This window comes from Myotis yumanensis, unplaced genomic scaffold (genome assembly GCF_028538775.1).
Source record: "Myotis yumanensis isolate MYYU_CA2020_CCGP unplaced genomic scaffold, mMyoYum1.0.hap1 SCAF_18, whole genome shotgun sequence".
NCBI classification, from domain to species: domain Eukaryota; kingdom Metazoa; phylum Chordata; class Mammalia; order Chiroptera; family Vespertilionidae; genus Myotis; species Myotis yumanensis.
Genome location: NW_027223769.1, coordinates 7,944,252 through 7,959,980, shown reverse-complemented (window position 1 = coordinate 7,959,980; position 15,729 = coordinate 7,944,252).

The following is a 15,729-nucleotide window of genomic DNA, read 5'->3' as shown; positions in this document are numbered from 1 at the left end:
GGAGAGAGGAACGCGTGCAGGGGTAGTTTGTGCCCCACAAAGTCCGCGGGCCGTTGGGGCCAGTGTGATCCGTGAGCGTGGAAGGGGTCCCGGAGGGCTGCTGGCAGAAAGGAACTCTAAAAATAAGCCCATAGCTGGACTGGATGCAAAAAGGCAGCCTCGGATTTTGCCAGTGTGCTGGCTGCTTAGTGCCAGGGGAGAGAGGACGTTCGGAAGAGACTGCACACAGAGCTGGATGGTTGCGAATTGGTGCACCTTCTCAGGCTCTTTTTTTTCTCTCCCCCTTAAATCTTTGCGTTTGATTATTAAACCCAATACATAGGATCGCCCAATTGGGGTCACTCACAGAGACTGCAGGGGAAAGTTGTTTTTGTGGAACCTGGGAAACGGAGCGGGGAGTAACGATCAAAGAACCAGCTCTGGATAGTTGACTCTCCCAAACCAGTATTAAGTGCGATAGGGAAAACAAAACCTAACTAATGGCTAGAGAGGACTTATAGCCTCGGAGGTCAATCCAGAAACACTTTCACCCAGGGGCTGAACCACAAACTGTCTCTTCTGTAAACACAAATAAAGGCAGTCTGGGAAACAAATACGGCCTGCTTTAAAATCAGGATTGTGGTTTACAACAGGGAGGAACAGTGTATCGCAGGGAACTTCAACACTCTCTTGAATACCTGACAGAACTAAGGCATGCCAGACAGAAGAGTAGAAGAAGTGAAGGACCTTCACTACTGCACATTTTTTTTCTTTCACCTTTTAATTAAGAAACTAATTTTTTTCTTTTTCCATCACCTGATTTTACCTTTTTAATTACTACACTTTTATTTTTTATTTTATTTTTCCTGTTCATCAGATTATTTATTCACTTGATTTTTAGATTCACTTGTTGATAGATGTGTATTTGTTGTTCATAATTTGTATCTTTACCTTTTTCTTCTTCGTCCTCTTCTTAAAGGATATCTTTCAGCATTTCATATAATGCTGGTTTGGTGGTGATGAACTCCTTTAGCTTTTCCTTATCTGTGAAGCTCTTTATCTGACCTTCAATTCTGAATGATAGCTTTGCTGGGTAAAGTAAATCTTGGTTGTAGGTTCTTGGTATTCATCACTTTGAATATTTCTTGCCACTCCCTTCTGGCCTGCAAAGTTTCTGTTGAGAAATCAGCTGACAGTCGTATGAGTACTCCCTTGTAGGTAACTGATTGTCTTTCTCTTGCTGCTTTTAAGATTGTCTCTTTGTCTTTTGCTCTTGGCATTTTAATTATGATGTGTCTTGGTGTGGCCCTCTTTGGATTCCTTTTGTTTGGGGTTCTCTGCACTTCCTGGACTTGTAAGTCTATTTCTTTCACCAGGTAGGGGAAGTTTTCTGTCATTATTTCTTCAAATAGGTTTTCAATATCTTGCTCTCTCTCTTCTTCTGGCACCCCTATAATTCAGATGTTGGTATGCTTGAAGCTGTCCCAGAGGCTCCTTACACTATCTTCGTATTTTCGGATTCTTTTTTCATTTTGCTTTTCTGGTTGGGTGTTTTTTGCTTCTTCGTATTTCAAACCTTTGACTTGATTCTTGCGATCCTCTAGTCTGCTGTTGGGAGTCTGTATAATATTCTTTATTTCAGTCAGTGTATGCTTAATTTCTAGTTGGTCCTTTTTCATAACCTCGAGGGCCTCACTAGATTTCTTGAGGATCTCACTACATTTATCGGCGATTTCTAGAAAATTCTTGAAAAACCTTATAAGTGTGGTTTTGAACTCTATACCCAGTCGTTTGCTTTCCTCCATTTCTGTCATTTGTGACCTGTTTCTTTGTCTCTGCATTTTTTATGCTTCCTTGTGTTGATAAAGTGGTTTTCTGTGCTAAGTGTCCTCTGGGGCCCAGTGGTTCAGCCTCCCCAATTACCTGAGGAGGACACTCTTGGTGCTCTCCCTTGTGGTCTTTGTGCACAGTCTTGTTGTAGTTAAGCCTTGATTGGTGTAGGTAACACTGGGAGGGATTGCCCTCCAGGCCAATTGGCTGTGAGAATCAGCTATGTCTGCAGTGGGAGAACTTCTGTTCTGGAGCTCTAAGGAGGTGCTAATCTAGCTTCTGCCTGAGGCTATCCAGCAAACGCCTCCATGCAAGGCTTGGGAGGGGCGGGTCCCAAGGGATCAACAGGGTGGGCGGAGCAAGCAGTTATGGCTGCTCTCAGTCCTGCCTTCAGAGGCCCCGCTTCTCAGTGTCCCAGCAATTGCTGCAAGTACCTCCGAGAGAAAGCTGCCCTCAAGTTCCTACCAATGCCAGACAGTCCTGCTTCTCCCGTATGAGTCTAGGTCCCCAGAGACTCACCCGGAATTGGAGCTCAGAGCCTGAGACTCCCTCCTGCTTGAAAAAGACAAACCGTGCCCTCAGCCACCAGCCCGCTCTGCATGCGCCTCTATACCTTAGTATTTTACCTCCGCACTGCACCTCCTCTGAGTCTCAGTATGCTTTTCTCTTTCCTTCTAGTTGTAGAATTTCCACTCAGCCAGCCTTCCTGTGGTTCTGGGTGATGTCTGTTCCGTCTTTTAGTTGTATTTTTGAAGTGGTTGTGAGAGGCAGCAAACTCCGGTGTTTTCTACATTTTTATTTTTAACCAGTATTATTACTACTACCATTTTACCTTTTTTTAAAGTGTCATTTTATTTTCTCTTTATTTTATTTTGGGATTAGTGTTCTACATTCTGTTTTCATCTTTCCTTTAGCATCATTTTTCTCTACCTCAACTTTACCTCTATGCCAAAACTCTCTCCCTCACATTTCCCCTTTTGTTGTCCTGTTTCTCTTACCCTACTCCTGCTTTAGATTTCCCCTATTCCTTCTTTTTACCCCCTGTTAAAATTTCACCCTACTTATATATCTAATTTCCAATCCCCTGCTCTAAATCCATATACACCTCTCTCTTATCTTTCTTCATTATCCAATTTTTTTTCTCCCTGTCGCTTTGTTGTTGTTTGCTTGATTGTTGAGTATATTGGGGTTTTTATATGCTTGTTTGTGAGATTGTGTTGCTTTTTCTTTTTCTGTTGGTATTTTTCCCGTTATTTTTTTTGCTTCTGTTTTCCCCCGCCTCACTTGATATTAGTTGTTGTTTGTAGATTGCATTCATCTCCAGGGATCTGTTGCCAGAATTTGTTGGGATTAATGGCTATTCTATTGGAGTTTTCTCACCATATAAATAGTTTCTTCCCCTCTTCTATTTCCTTCCCTTTCTTTTCTCTCTTCTTTTTTTTTCCTTTCCCAATTTCATTTTTGTGCTCCCCCCTTTTTTTTTCTTTTTCTCTTCTTTCTTCCTTATCCCCTAATTCTCTTTGCTTGGGTGGTCACCTTTATTTGGGGTTATTAGTATCGTGAATCCATTAGTGTTCAGTGCCCTGTGCGTTGTGCCTTGTTGTGTTGTATTTTGTGCCTTTAAATCAACACAGCAGAGAGAGAACTACATAACCAAACACCTGGAGAAGAGAGATCATGGGGAGACAAAGAAACAGCCCGCATATGAAAGAAAAACAGGCATCACCAGAAAAGGAAGTAAACGAAATGGAGGCAATGGAGGCAAGTAACCTGTCAGAGAAAGAATTCAGAGAAATGGTCAAAAGGTGGATGAAAAGAATGGAAGACAAATTCAACAATATGTGTAAGAACCAAGAGGAAATGAAAAATGACATCACTGCTATAAAGAACTCAATAGAAAGCATCAACAGTAGACTAGAAGAAGGAGAGGACCGCATCAGCGAGCTAGAAGACAAGGTAGGAAAAAATACCCAAGCAGAGCAGCTTCTAGAAAAAGAAATTAAAAAGCAGGAGGAGAGCCTAAGAGAACTTTGGGACAACATGAAACGAAACAACATCCGCATAATAGGGGTGCCAGAAGGAGAGGAAACTGAGCAAGGAATAGAAAACCTGTTTGAAAAAATAATGACATAAAACTTCCCTGATATAGGGAAGAAAAAACTCACACAAATCCAAGAAGCTCACAGAGTCCCAAACAAAATGAACCCCAAGGCACATTATAATTAAACTGGCAAACACCAATGACAAAGCAAGAATCTTAAAAGCAGCCAGAGAGAGACAGATAGTTACCTACAAAGGATCCCCCATCAGACTAGCAACTGATTTCTCAACAGAAACACATCAGGCAAGAAGGGAATGGAATGAAATATACAAAGTCCTGCAAAGGAAGAGTCTGAATCCAAGAATACTGTACCCAGCAAGGCTATCAATCAAAATTGAGGGTGAAATCAGGAGCTTCATAGACAAAAAAGGACTACGGGAGTTTATTACCACCAAACCAGCAATGCAAGAAATGCTAAAGGGTCTGCTATAAAAAGAAAAAATAGGAAACAAAGAAGGAACACAGGGGTAAAGAATAAAAATGGCAACAAACAAGTATCTATCAATAATAACTTTAAATGTAAATGGATTAAATGCCCCAATCAAAAGACATAGGGTAACTGAGTGGATAAGAAAACATGACCCATATATCTGCTGTCTACAGGAAACCCACCTCAGAAAAAAAGACGCACACAGACTGATGGTGTAAGGATGGACAAAGGTTTTTCAGGCGAATGGAAATGGAAAAAAAGCTGGGGTAGCAATACTTATATCTGACAAATTAGATCTCAAAGTGAAGGACATAAAAAGAGATAAGGAAGGCCACTTCATAATACTAAAGGGAGCAATCCAAAAAGAAGAAATAACTCTGGTAAACATATATGCACCAAATATAGGAGCATCCAAATACATAAGAAAACTTCTGGAGGAGATCAAGGGAGAGATTGACAGCAATACAATCATAGTAGGGGACTTTAACACCCCATTATCACCATTGGACAAATCCTCTAAACAAAAAATGAGCAAAGAAACATCAATCCTAAATGACTCACTAGATCAGATAGAATTAATTGACATCTTCAGAACATTTCACCCCAAAGCCACAGAATATACATTCTTCTCAATTGCACATGGGTCATTTTCAAAGATAGGCCATATATTTGGTCACAGGCAAAGTCTTTTTAAATTCAAGAAGATAGAAATCATATCAAGCATCTTCTCAGATCACAATGGCATAAAACTGGAAATCAACTACAATAAAAACAATCCAAAAAAATCAAGCACATGGAGACTAAATAGCATGCTATTAAACAATGACTGGGTTACCAGAGAGATCAAAGAAGAAATAAAAAACATCATGGCAACAAACGACAATGAAAACACAACAATCCAAAACCTATGGGACACAGCGAAAGCAGTCTTGAGAGGGAAGTTCATAGCTTTACAAGCCTACTGCAAAAAACAAGAAAAAATGATAATAAATTACCTAACCCTACAACTCAAAGAGCTAGAAAGAGAGCAACAAGAAAAGCCCAGTGTAAGCAGAAGGAAGGAAATAATAAAGATCAGAGCGGAGATAAACGACATAGAGACCAAAAAAATACATATATATATATATATATATATACAAAAGATCAACAAAACCAAGCGCTGGTTCTTTGAAAGGATAAACAAGATTGATGAATCTCTAGCCAGGCTCACAAAGAAACAAAGAAAGAGGACCCAAATAAATAAAATCAGAAATGAAAGAGGAGAAATAACAACAGATCCCACAGAAATACAAAGGATTGTTAAAAAATACTATGAACAACTCTACTCCAACAATCTAGACAACCTGGAGGAAATGCACACATTCCTAGAAAAATACAACCTTCCAAAACTTAATCAGGAAGAATCTAAAAATCTCAATAGGCCAATAACTATGGAAGAAATTGAAGCAGTAATCAAAAAACTTCCAGCAAACAAAAGCCCAGGGCCAGATGGCTTCACAGGGGAGTTTTACCAAACATTCAAGGAAGAACTAAAACCTATCTTCCTCAGACTATTCCAAAAAATTCAATAGGAAGGAACACTTCCCAACTCATTCTATGAAACCAGCATCACCCTAATACCAAAACCAGATAAAGACAACAAAATGAAAGAGAATTACAGGCCAATATCCCTCATGAACATAGATGCCAAAATACTCAACAAAATCCTAGCAAATCGCTTCCAGCACTACATCAGAAAAATCATACACCATGACCAAGTAGGTTTTATCCCAGGGATGCAAGAATGGTACAATATCCGCAAATCAATAAACGTAACACATCACATAAACAAATTGAAAGATAAAAACCACATAGTCATATCAATTGATGCATAAAAAGCATTTGACAAAATCCAACACCCTTTCTTGATAAAAACTCTCAGCAAGGTAGGAATAGAAGGATCATACCTCAACATAATAAAAGCCATATATGACAAACCCACAGCCAACATCATAATCAATGGGCAAAAACTAAAACCATTTCCCCTAAGAAGAGGAACAAGACAGGGATGCCCACTCTCACCACTCCTGTTCAACATAGTATTGGAAGTACTAGCCATTGCGATCAGACAAAAAGAAGAAATAAAAGGCATCCAAATTGGAAAAGAAGACATAAAACTGTCCTTATTTGCAGATGACATGATACTGTACATAGAGAACCCTAAAGACTCCATCAAAACATTATTAGACTTAATAAATGAATTTGGCAATGTAGCAGGATACAAAATCAATGCCAAGAAATCTATGTCATTTCTTTACACCAATAGTGAACTTACAGAAAGTGAGACTAAAAAAGCAATCCCATTTACCATCGCACCAAAAAAATTTAGATACCTAGGAATAAACTTAACTAAGGAGGTAAAAGACTTATATGCGAAAAACTACAGGACACTGAAAAAAGAGATAGAGGAAGACATAAACAGATGGAAGAACATACCGTGCTCATGGATTGGTAGAATCAACATCATCAAAATGTCCATATTACCCAAAGCAATCTATAGATCCAATGCAATCCCCATCAAATTACCAACGGCATATTTCACAGATCTAGAACGAACGTTCCAAAAATTCATCTGGAATAAAAAAAGACCTCGAATAGCTGCAGCAATCCTGAGAAAGAAAAACAAAGTAGGTGGGATCTCAATACCAGATATCAAGTTGTATTACAAAGCCACTGTTCTTAAAACAGCTTGGTACTGGCACAAGAACAGACATATAGATCAATGGAATAGAACAGAGAACCCAGAAATCGACCCAAACCACTATGCCCAATTAATGTTTGACAAAAGAGGCAAGAGCATACAATGGAGTCAAGACAGTCTCTTCAATAAATGGTGTTGGGAAAATTGGACAGATACATGCAAAAAGATGAAACTAGACCACCAACTCACACCATACACAAAAATAAACTAAAAATGGATAAAGGACTTAAACATAAGACAGGAAATCATAAAAATACTAGAGGAATCCACAGGCAACGAAATCGCAAACATATGCCGAAGGAATTTCTTCTCTAATAGTGCTCCTAGGGGAATGGAAACTAAAGAGAAAATAAACAAATGGGACTACATCAAAATAAAAAGCTTTTGCACAGCAAAGGAAACCAGCAACAAAACAACAAGAAAGCCCACTGCATGGGAGAACATATTTGCCAATGATATCACGATAAGGGTTTAATCTCCAACATTTACAGGGAACTCATGCACCTTAACAAAAGGAAGATAAACAATTCAATAAAAAAATGGGCAACGAACCTCAATAGACACTTTTCAAAAGAGGACATACAGAAGGCTGAAAGACATATGAAAACATGCTCAAAGTCACTAATTATATGAGAGGTGCAAATCAAAACGACAATGCGGTATCATCTCACACCTGTCAGAATGTCTATCATCAACAAAATCAACAAATCAACAAACAACAAGTGTTGGAGAGGATGTGGAGAAAAAGGAACCCTTCTGTACTGCTGGTGGGAATGCAGACTGGTGCAGCCACTGTGGAGAACAGTATGGCATTTCCTCAAAAAACTAAAAATGGAACTCCCATTTGATCCAGTGATTCCACTTCTAGGAATATATCCCAAGAAGCCAGAAACACCAATCAGAAAGGATATATGCACCCCTATGTTCATAGCAGCACAATTCACCATAGCTAAGATTTGGAAACAGCCTAAGTGTCCATCAGCAGATGAGTGGATTAAAAAACTGTGGTACATCTACACAATGGAATACTACACTGCGGTAAAAAAAGAAGGAATTATTGCCATTTTCAACAGCATGGATGGAACTGGAGAGCATTATGCTAAGTGAAATAAGCCAGTCAGAGAAAGATAAATACCACATGATCTCACTCATTCGTAGAATATAGAGAACAACATAGACTGATGAACAGGGACAGATCCAAAGACAGAGAAACAGCGATCAGACTATCAATCTCCAGAGGGAAAGTAGAGGAGGGAGGGGGTAAAGGGGAGAGACCAACCAAAGGACTTGTATGCAATCATATAAGCCAAACCAATGGACATGGACAACAGGGGGATGAGAGCATGAGTGGGGGGGGGGGGGGGACAGGGAGGTTGGGGGTTAATGGGAAATGCGGACACATTTGTAATACCTTAACCAATAAAGAAATTTAAAATAAAAATAAAAATAAAAAATAATAAAAAGAATGAGTCTTCATTGCAGAAGCCAGTGGCCATAAGTCATCAGACAAAACAGTCCTTCACAGCAGTTCCATACAGGCAGGCAGCCAGACACTGGCTGGTAAATACATATCTTTCCCATAGTAGCATTAATCTCTATACCCACAGTTATTATCTGAGCAGCTGCTCACATAGTAGGGGCACCCGAGCTCTCCCTTAGAGCTACAGCCTCAGTAGTCTCTCCAGCCTCTCTGGCTCAGCAGTTTCTCCTACTTCCCCTGCCCAGCACACTGGCTGGTCTCTGGAGCTTCACATAGTAAATACTCCTAAACTTCTCTCTCAGCACACCTGCTGGTTAACATGGTAGCTATATCTGAGCTTTCTGTGAACTCTTAGCCTTACATCATAGCAGTACCAGCTCTCAGCTCCATCTCTTCAGCACACTTCACACTCCAGCATGCTAGCTGGTCAGTAACTTGTATATTTTTCCAGAGACAAAGAAGGCTTCGTGCCAATAGTTACATCAATCATATTTTGGCTATAGAAGGGCATACATGTGCAGTATACTGTGGTATTGTTGTGCTTGTGTCCTTGCACCTGCTTATGGTATCTTAGTCTAGGTGTAGAGTGGCCTTGGACATTCCAGCATACTAACAACAAGGCCTTTCACACTCTGAGTGGCCTTGGCTATCTGGGGACTCTGGTGTGGTTCCCACATTGAGTCATTGTGATTTTCGAAAAAAACAGAGGAGGCCCCAAGAATCACCCCTTAAAAAAAATCATGATCTGGCAAAGGGGAAAGCTGGAGAGGAGGAGTTGCCCTAAGTGTGGTTGCTGATAGTAGAATTGCTATTAAGATGCTGAGTCTTGGGCCATTGGTAAAATGGGGGATCTGACCTTGGTACTTACTCTCAAGGTAAGCCAAGGCCCTGACAGGGGCTGAGATGACTCAGGTCAATCATTTTCTCTTAAGTACCACTACAACCAGAAGCAAATCCTCTCTGAAGGAAGGCTTCCTCAATTTAAGTTTGCAGGACTCCCAGTAACTAAGATTAAACCATAAGTTCATCCTCAAAAAAATCACCAAACACACAAGAAAGTAAGCCACCATGAATGAGAGTAAGCAGAGCAATTGTTCCATCCCTGCCTAGTGTGACCAGGAGTTACTGTCGGCTCACACAACAAACTGTCACAGGTTTGATTCCTAGTCAAGGGCACATACCTGGGTTGCAGGTACGATCCCTGGCCCCAGTCTGGGTACATGAAGGAGGCAACCAATCCATGTATCTCTCTCACATTTATGTTTCTCTCTCTCCCTCTTCCCTTTCTCCTTCTCTCTCTCTCTCTCTTTCTCTCTCTCTCTCTCTCTAAGGGAGCAATGGTTCCTGTTATTTGCTGCTAAAAAGGAAACTATCCATAATCTTGGTGGCTTAAAACAGCAGCAATACTTTATTTTGCTTACAAATTGGCAATGTGTGCAGGGCTTGGTCTAGCTACTAATTTCTGCTCCATTTGGTATGAGCAGGGGCAGCTCAACTTGAGGCTGGAGGATGCACTTTCAAGATGCTATATGCACATGTCTGACAACTTGGTGCTGCCTAGTTGACTGGAATCTCAGTCAAGGCTGTGGGCTGGGGGCTTCAGTTGCTCTCCATAGGATACTTGGGCTTCTTTACAGCCCAGTGGTCAAGTTCTTAGACTGAGCATCCTAAGGGAATTAGGAAGAAGCTGTATTACCTTTTATGACCTAGCCTTGGAAGTCACACCATGTTACTTCTGCCACAGTCATAAACCTGCTTAAATCAAAGTGGGAACATAGTTCCTATTTTATCTTTCAGTGAATAATGTCAAATCACATTGTAAGAGGAGAAAATCTTGTTGTGGCCATATTTGAAAAATACAATCTGTCACAACAAATTAAGACCTGAAAGAATCTCAGCTATTGGAATTGTCAAAATCAGACTATAAATAGACCTTTGTAAAATGTTTAAATAAATAAATTACTCACAAATATAAGCAAACACAAAAATGTCAGAAATGGAAAAGTTTACTTGAAAAATAAAACAAAAGATGAAACCTCTGGAGATGAAAACTATAATAAATGTAATTCTTAAAATAAAAATTAAAAACTCAGTGCATTTAGACATAGCTGAAGACAGAACTATTGAACTGAAAGATATATCAGAGGAAATTACACAGCACAGAGAGACAAAGAGATGAATATATGAGAGGTTAAGATACACTGACTACAGATTTTGGAGGTGGAGACCAAGATGGCGGCGTAGGTAAACACCGGAGACCGCTGCCGCAAACAACCATTTCAAAAATACAACTAAAAGACTGAACGGACATCACCCAGAACCACAGGAAGGCTGGCTGAAGAGAGACTCTACAACTAGAAGGAAAGAGAACAGCAAATCGAGGCTCAGAGGCGGCGCAGTGTGGAAAATACAAAGGTACCGAGGTGCGCGCGCAAAGCGGGCTGGTGGCTGAGGGCGCGGTTGTCGTTTTCTGTCGGGAGTGAGTCTCAGACTCTGGGCTCCAGATCCGGGCGAGTCTCTAGGGACCCAGACTCAAACGGGAGAAGCGGGATTATCCGGCATCAGTTGGAACCTGAGGGCAGCTTTCTCTCCGAGGTTTGCAGTGGCTGCCGGGGTTCTGAGAAGCAGAGCCTCTGGGAACGGGACTGAGCGTGGCCATAACTGCTCCCTCCGCCCGCCCTGTTGATCCCGCCCCGCCCAAACCCTGCGCACACCCATTTGCTGATCGCCTCAGGCAAAGGCTGGATTAGCGCCTCCCCAGAAGGCAGACGTTTTCCATACAGCTGATTCCTATAGCCAGTCGGCCTGGTGGTCAAACCCCTCTAGTGTTAACTACAACAATTAAGGCTTGGCTAGAACAAGACTGCGCACAGAGACCACAAGGGGGTGCACCAAGAAAGCATAAAAGATGCGGAGACAAAAAAACATGACAGAAATGGAGGATATGGAGCTAAGAATCGCAATTTTGAGGGCTTGCCATAAATTTGTGCAGAACCTCACGAAAACTAATGAGACCCTCGATGCTACGATAAAGAAATTAGAAAGTAAGCATACACGGACTGAAATAAAGAATATTATACCCAATAGCAGACCAGAGGAGCACAATAATCAAACAAAAGATTCGACAAAAAACACCCAATTGGAAAAGCAAAATGAAAAAAGAATCCGAAAGTGTGAAGATAGTGTAAGGAGCCTCTGGGACAGCTTTAAGCGGTCTAATATCAGAATTATTGGAGTGCGAGAAGATGAGAGACAGCAAGATATTGAAAACCTATTTCAAGAAATAATGGCAGAAAACTTCCCCCATCTGGAGAAAGAAATGGACTTACAGGTCCAAGAAGCGCAGAGAACCCCAAACAAAAGGAATCCAAAGAGGACCACACCAAGACACATCATCATTAAAATGCCAAGAGCAAAAGACAAAGAGAAAATCTTAAAAGCAGCAAGAGAAAGAGGCTCAATTACCTATAAGGGAATACCCATACGACTGTCAGCTGATTTCTCAACAGAAACTTTGCAGGCCAGAAGGGAATGGCAAGAAATATTCAAAGTGCTGAATACCAAGAACCTACAACCAAGATTATTTTATCCAGCAAAGCTATCATTCAGAATTGAAGGTCAGATAAAGAGCTTCACAGATAAGGAAAAGCTAAAGGAGTTCATCACCGCCAAACAAGTATTATATGAAATGCTGAAAGGTATCCTTTAAGAAGAGGAAGAAGAAGAAAAAGGTAAAGATACAAATTATGAACAACAAACATGCATCTATCAACAAATGAATCTAAGAATCAAGTGAATAAATAACCTGATGTACAGAATGAACTGGTGATTATAATAGAATCAGGGACATAGAAAGGGAATAGACTGACTATTCTTGGGGGGAAAAGGGGTGTGGGAGATGTGGGAAGTGACTGGACAAAAATCATGCACCTATGGATGAACACAGTGGGTGGGGAGTGAGGGTGGAGGGTGGGGTGGGAGCTGGAAGGAGGGGAGTTATGAGGGGAAAAAAGAGGAACAAATGTAATAATCTGAACAATAAAGATTTAATTAAAAAAAAAAACGATACACTGACTATCTAACAAAAGTTCCTCAAACATAAATTAGAGGAAATGCAAGAAAGGCAATCTTTGAAAAAGTAATGACTGAGAGGAAGAGAACCAGGATGGTGGCAGAGATAAACGTGATATTCACTGCCTCCCACAACCATATCAAAATTGCACCTTAAATACAGAATAAACACCACTCAGAACTGCCTAAAATCTGGCTGAACAGAAGTCCTACAACTAGAGAAGTAAAGAAGAAAGCATATTGAGACTGGTAGGAGGGACAGAGGTGCAGAATTGGCTGGCCTGACACCCACATGTGGCATTCTTTTAATTGGGAGAGATATTTTGGCTGTGGAGGCCTCCTGTGAGGAGCAAGGCATCCCAGACCCACACCAGACCACTCAGCCAAGGCTTCCAATACTGGGAAGAAAAGTCCCCATAACTTCAGGCTGTAAAAACTAGTGGGGATTTCAGATGAGTGGCACAGAAGCTGCTGGAGTTCCAGCAGTTCCTCTTAAAGGACTTACTCAGATTCACTCCCTCTGAGCTCCAGCACTGGGGCAGTGGCTTGTGGGGGATCCAGGGACATTTGGGGAGGAAATGGATTGTGTGGCATTGGGACTGACTGGCAGGCACTATATCTGAGTCTCCATCAATGTTGCTGACACTGTTTGCTCTGAGACCCCACCCTATCCAATTTGCAGCCCCACCCAAGCTGTTGGCAGCAGCTTTTCCATATGAATGGCCTGTCCTGGCTCAGGCTTCAGACTTTTCTAAAATCTCTCAAACAAGCATCAGCTGGCATCAGCGTGCCCCATACTTATCAAGAAGAGGTCCAAAATCCAGCACTAGCAACAGGCTGACTTGTTTCACAGCTGAGCCTCACCCGGACACTTCCAAGCCCAGCACAAGTATCCATTTGCAGATTGCTCTGTAGCTCCTGCTGGGTGGCCTCTCCTGGGAGGTCCTAGAGCCAGTGTGCTCAGTAGACAGCTTCAGACCACACCACATTACAACTTTACACATCCACAAGTGACGACACACTCAAGGGGCAGACTCAGTGAGCAACAAAGCAAGTCCATCGAAGCAAGCCCTACTCCACAGAGGTGTCTTCTGCACAGCAGCTCTTCCACTGTATTTGCAGCTAGTCCTCACAGTCAATTGACCTGAAGGTCAAATCCTCCAAGATTAATCAAGGCTCAACTACAAGAACACTGTTCATACAGCCCAAACAGAGGCACACCTAGAGTGCCCAGCTCAGGTGACCGGGGAGGCTGAGCCACTGGGCCCTACAGCACACCTACTATACAAGGCCACTCTACCAATTCCAGGTGACACAGCAGCTCTACCTAATACATAGAAACAAACACAGGGAAGCAGTCAAAATGTGGAGACAAAGAAACAAGTCACAAATGAGAGAACAGAAGAAATTTCCAGATAAAGAACTAAATGAAATGGAAGCAAACAAACTACTAAATAAAGAGTTAAAAACAATGGTTATAAGGATATTCAAGGATCTTAATGAGAGCTTCCAGGGGTTTAGTGATAATTTCAAGAATCTGAGTGAGAACATCAAAGACATGAAAAGGACCAGTTAGAAATTAAGCATACACTAATTGAAATAAAGAATAATTTACAGGGATTCAACAGTAGAGTAGAGGATTCTGAGAATCAAATCAGTGATTTGGAATATAATGAAGCAAAAAAAAAGAAAAATCAGAAGAGCAAAAGAAAAACAAATCCAAAAATATGAAGATAGTGTAAGGAGCCTCTGGAACAACTTCAAGCACCAACATTCACATCATGCGGGTGACAGAAGGAGAAGAGAGAGAGCAAGATACTGAAAACCTATTTGAAGAAATAATGATAGAAAACTTCCCCTACCTGGTGAAAGAAATAGGCTTAAAAGTCCAGGAAGTGCAGAGAAACAAAACAAGAGGAACCCAAAGAGGCCCACACCAAGACACATCATAATTAAAATGCCAAGGGTTAAAGACAAAGAGAGAATCTTAAAAGCAACAAGAGAAAAGCAGTTAGTTACCTACAAGGAAGAGCCATATGACTGTCAGCTGATTTCTTAAAAGAAACTGCAGGCCAAAAGGTAGTGGCAAGAAATATTCAAAGCGATGAATAGCAAAGACCTACAAACAAGATTACTCTGCCCAGCAAAGCTATCATTTAGAATTGAAGGTCAGATAAAGAGCTTCACAGACAAGAAAAAGCTGAAAGAGTTCATCACCACCAAATCAGTATTATGTGAAATGTTGAAGGGTATTCTAGAAGAAGAATTAGAAGGAGGAGGAGAAGGAGGAGGAGGAGGAGGAGGAGGAGGAATAAAAAATATAAACAATAGCCCTAACCAGTTTGGCTCAGTGGATAGAGCGTTGGCCTGAGGACTGAAAGGTCCCAGGTTAGATTCCAGTCAAGGGCATGTACCTTGGTTGTGGGCACATTCCCAGTAGGAGGTGTGCAGGAGGCAGCTGATCGATGTTTCTCTCTCATCGATTCTAACTCTCTATCCCTCTCCCTTCCTCTCTGTAAAAAATCAATAAAATATATTTTTTAAAAAGAACATCTTGTTTAAAAAATATGAACAATAAAATGGCAACAAATACATATCTATCAATAATTGTATCTAAAAATAAATGAACAAGGAATCTAATGAACACAATAAACTGATGAATAAAATAGAACCAGAGGCATGGAAATATGGAACAGACTGACGAATCCCAGAGGAAGGGGGGAGGGGGTGGAAAGAGATTAACCAGAAAACTTATATGCATATATGCATTACCTATGGACACAGACAATAGGGTGGAGAAGGCCTGGGGCGGGGCAGGAACTTGGTGGAAGGGGGAAATGTGGGAGAAAAAGGGGGACATCTGTAACACTCTCAACAATAAAGATTTTAAAAAAATAATAATGGCCCTAACCGGTTTGGCTCAGTGGATAGAGCATCGGCCTGCGGACTGAAGGGTCCCAGGTTCGATTCCGGTCAAGGGCATGTGCCTTGGTTGCGGACACATCCCCAGTGGGAGCAGTGTAGGAGGCAGCTGATCGATGTTTCTCTCTCATCGATGTTTTTGACTCTCTGTCCCTCTCCCTTCTTCTCTGTAAAAA